This window comes from Dromiciops gliroides, chromosome 2, assembly GCF_019393635.1.
Source record: "Dromiciops gliroides isolate mDroGli1 chromosome 2, mDroGli1.pri, whole genome shotgun sequence".
In the NCBI taxonomy this organism is placed as follows: domain Eukaryota; kingdom Metazoa; phylum Chordata; class Mammalia; order Microbiotheria; family Microbiotheriidae; genus Dromiciops; species Dromiciops gliroides.
The window spans coordinates 226,050,360-226,055,314 of record NC_057862.1 but is presented as its reverse complement, the minus strand read 5'-3'; the positions used below and the strand labels follow the sequence as shown (position 1 = coordinate 226,055,314).

General features: G+C 34.8%; 1 non-coding gene across 1 annotated transcript; it reads right to left on the bottom strand.

Moving 5' to 3' along the window:
• Positions 1-3,766: 3,766 nt before the first annotated feature.
• Positions 3,767-3,874, bottom strand: LOC122744979. The gene has a single exon (XR_006355301.1). It is a non-coding gene; the product is annotated as a U6 spliceosomal RNA (small nuclear RNA).
• Between the last annotated feature and the right edge of the window lie 1,081 nt (positions 3,875-4,955).

Sequence of the window (4,955 nt, the reverse complement as noted above, 5' to 3'; positions counted from 1 at the left end):
CTCACTTTTCATATCCAAGTAGTTGCCAAGTCGAGCCCATTTTACCTCCTTGACATCTTGCATCACCATTCCCATCTAACTCCTCACACCAAAACTCTCCTTACCTAGGCCTTTGTTTCCAGGATAAAAGATAGACTCATCTTTTTGGCATTTATCACCAGCTAACAATCTGCCTCTACCTGCTCTTTCCAGGTTCTTTATATTCTACTGGTATTCTCATATTCCATGATCCACTCAAAATGTTGTTTAGTACTATTTGACTCTTCATGAACCCATTTGGGGTTTTCTTGGCAATGATATTAGAGTGGCTTGCCATTTCCTTCTCCAGCTCATTTTACATATGAGGAAACAAAGATAAACAAGGTTAATTGACTTGCTCAGGGTTATTTAACTTGTAATTATTTCAGGCCAGATTTGAACTCAGGTCTTCTTGATTCCAGGTCCAGTGCTCTTTCCCTGAACCTCTTATCTATCCCAAAGGCCTTTACAGTATTCTCCCTACACAATATTTCTACTCTTACCTTTCTGTTTTTGTATTGAACTTTTATTTCTGAAATGTTTTACATCCTCACGTTTGTGGCTCAGTGCAGTGAATAGAGCACTGACACTTAATACTTACTAGCTGTGTAACCCTGGGCAAGTCATTTAACGCCAACTGCCTTAAAAACATTCAGAGTCATTCCCAAAATATATATCTTGTCCCTGAATCCAGATGGTCACCTTGAACAGTCCTCTCTCACAAATCTATTTCACTGCTAGTGATGACATCACTCTGATGTCATGGTTCTTTTCCTGAACAAAGGATTAACAACAACATCCTCACTTCTACCTCTTGGACCACTTCAAGTTATATTCTTCAAAACCCTTTTCCTGATCTTCCAGTTATCACTGATTGAAATAATTTTGCATTTATTTTGTATAGTTCCTGTGTTTACTTTCTATGAAGATGCTATATTCTCTAGGAGAATATCAACTTTTGAAGGACATATTATCTCACTTTGTTTTGTTTGTTTCCATTTGGCTTTGTTTATTTCTAATGCTGAGCAATCTGCAGGGAAAATAAAAGGTGCCTTTAAAAAAAAACAGCAAACCTTTTTATTTTTTTTTTTACCTGAGGCAATTGGGGTTAAGTGACTTGCCCAGGGTCACACAGCTAGTAAGTGTTAAGTGTCTGAGGTCAGATTTGAACTCAGGTACTCCTGACTCCAGGACCAGTGCTCTATCCACTGCGCCACCTAGCTGCCCCACACAGCAAACCTTTTGATTTACTGATTGGTTAATTTCTTGATATAAACAACTTTGTACAAAGTCATCCCTCTTACTCCTTTTTCTTTTCTTTTCTCTATCTGTATCTCTGTCTGTCTCTCTTTCTGTCTGTCTTGAACACTGTCAGCATGTTATCTAAACAAATAAATTATCAGGTTAAAGTATATAATTGTTTTTATACCCTTTACTAAAAACTGCCAGAATTGTACACCAGAAAGATTCTATAAGATTGCGTTTTTTTCAGAAATAAAGCTGTTTTTTCCATAACCCTGCTACTACTGAGGTTTATTACTTATAATTATTTTTGCCAAATTGAAATATGTGGTAGTACTTATATCTCTTTGATTCCTAGGAAAATTGAGAATTTTGTTTCAAGTGGTTCTTAATAATTTGTATTTTTTAAACCATCTGTTCACATCATTTGGGTATTTATCCATTGTGGTCCACAGGCTATTACTGTGAGATCTGTGTACATACATGTATGTATATAGAAAAATATTTTTAGAAACAATATTAAATAATATAAAAAAACTAAATTTGAATTAACATTTAAATTAATAATTTTCAATGCATAAAATATCAAAACTTTTTTTTCAGTCCTTTGCTCTAAAGCTCCATCAGGATTTTAGTCAAATAATTTCATTCACTTTTGTAATGTAACTACTTTGATTTTGCTTTTAATTAATAAAAGAAGGGAATAAAAATATTAATCCCATATAGACTGCCCATAAAGCACATTAAATAGCTCTGACAATAAATAACAGATAATCTTCATTCACTTGTTTTTTCTTATATTGGTACTTCTGCAGAAATTTTAAAAATTGCTATGAACCTCATTAGGGAGACATTAGTGATCTAACGTTTTATACAATGAGTGTAATATCATGACAACATAAGAGTATCTGAAGTACTTCACTACAATTACCAATTCCCATTCCATTTGGAGTCTGTGTCGGACCCAGTCCACGACAGTGGAAAACACCTTTGGCAAGCATTCATCTCCGCATTCAAACTGCTAAATAACAGTAATCCAAATACCATGAAAAAACATTATCTATGCTTATCCATGAAAACTTTTCTTTATAATCTTTAACATAGTCAAGGGAGATAATTTATTGGAGTAAAGCAGCATTTTTCTCTGCCAAATCAAATTATCCATATAGTGTTGAATGGGTGCCCCAAAGCCCATCTATATAATTCTATTCCATTGATTTATTAATGATTCTGGCTTTCTCTAAGTGGAAATGGTGGCAAACCAGAGGCTCCCACTAATGAAGAGACATAGTCAAGCTAGATGATTTCTTCATGTTAAGATTTAGAAGCTCAAAGACATGTGATTCACTGAATATTAACAAATTCTGACACTTTCTTTGACTTGTCTTTTTGCTGTTCAGATAAACTTTTCTTTTTGAGCCTCGGTAAGCCTATGTTTGGGGACATCATTCCCAAACCTCCCTTCCCAAATGATCAGACAGTGCAGACACCAGAATGGCTTTAGCCCTTCTGAAGCTAAGAACTATCAAGGTCAAAAAATCCAACAGCTTTAGCCTCCTTGGTATCAGAGATTATGTTGTTGCTTTTCCTATTATATTCTGCAATAGCTATTCTTTTGCCCTTGATTACTATTCTGTCTCCACCCTAAGATCCTATTGTTTTACTATTACATACAGGTTCATTGTATCTAAGGCTGTCTTCTTTACTTCTGGAACTCAATGTATTATTAATCTCTTTCTAAAACTGCAATTGGCTCCTGACTCTTTATTCCTCTGTTTCACTATTCCTGGCTTCCCACTAGGATCTTCACCCTGCAAAATGTCAACTGTGGTCATGGATACTTCATGGTAAATTCAGCCTAAATAATTACAGCATCTAACAGTACCATGTGCACAACAGGTCCTTAATTAAATTGAATTCTCGTTCCTCATGTTCCCTTTGTAACTCCACGTACAGCTCAGGCTTCTTATTTATTGATTTATTTAATAATTTTTATTCAGTAATGGCAGGTTTTTATGAGGATTAAATGAGATAAATGAATTTACTCTTTGTATATTTATACATAAATATATACGCATATGTGTATGTATATAAATAGATATAATTTTTATCTATTTATCTACTCTAGTTGAATGCAAACTCATGGTGAATAGGGATTATTTCATTCTTTATATGTACCTTTATGCCCAGTGCCTAGCAATGTGCTGGTACATAGATAGTGCTTAATAAGTACTTAGTTATTTCTTTATTGATTGAATTATATAAAGACTGTTTTAAAAGAAAACTTATTTGGAATGGTTATTGAGACAGCTGCAAACAGTCTAAGCAGATGTGACTCCAGAGAAAAATAAGAAAAAATTACTATTGTGTCTCATCTCATTCAAATCCCTTTATTTTACTTTTGAGAAACTAAGACCCAGAGAAATTAAATATCTTGTCCAAGGCAACATAAATGAAACTGTAAGCATTTGAACCCAGGTCCTTTATCTCCAAATCTAGTACTTTTTCTTTAATGGAATGCTACGCAAATTTTTATGTTATCCTTGTGCATGGGGCCATACTAAACTTCTCTGTATCATTCCAATTTTAGTATATGTGCTGCCGAAGTGAGCACTCTAGTACTCCTTCTACTGTATAACACTGCCTCCAAATCTTTACTAAAGTAGAATCCAGTGAGATTGCAATATATGACCCCTGGTTTTACAGAAGTTGTGCTTTAACCTGTGATCAACATCCCCATATAGAATTGAGATCATAAGGTCTCTTAAAAATATAACTCTGGAGGTAGCTAGGTGGCACAGTGGATAAAGCACCAGCCCTGGATTCAGGAGGACCTGAGTTCAAATCTGGCCTCAGACACAACACTTACTAGTTGTGTGACCCTGGGCAAGTCACTTAACTCTCATTTCCCCCCATTTAAAAAAATAAAAAAGTAACTCCAACTTCAACAAAAATTTAAGCGGTTATTATGTATAAATTCTTATATAAAGCTACTAGAAATATTAAATAAAAATAGCCAGGGGCAGCTAGGTGGTGCAGTGGATAAAGCACCGGCCCTGGATTCAGGAATTCCTGAGTTCAAATCCGGCCTCAGACACTTGACACTTACTAGCTGTGTGACCTTGGGCAAGTCACTTAAGCCCCATTGCCCTGCCAAAAAAAAAAAATAGCCCCTAATTTCTTGGAGCTGTCAATCTAATAGGTACATATGTCATTTACACAAATAACTAAAACTAAAGTTTTAAATAGAAAATGATACATAACAAGTTTACAAGAATAATACAAATAAAAACCAATGTAATAGGTAGGAGATAGATTAGAGGAATATTTTCTAATTAGAGGAATTGAGAAAGACTTTGGGGGACAAAATTTGATGTTTCTTCCAGTATGGATAAGACCCATATCTCTAATAATATATTGGCCATATTGGTTCAAGTTCTCCATCAGTTCTTACCCAGACTATTACAGTAGATGCCTAATTAGTCTCTCTGCTCCAAGTAAACCCAAAGTGATTTTTTTCTAGAACATTAAGTCTGAAGATGAACCCCACTTCTATCCCCTTAAATAAACTGTAGAAGCTTCATGCTATCCACAGGATTAAACATAAAGTCTTCTGTTTGGAGTTTGAAACTCTTCATAACCTGCCCCCTTTCTATCTTTCTACTATTCTTGCACTTTATCCCCTATGATACACT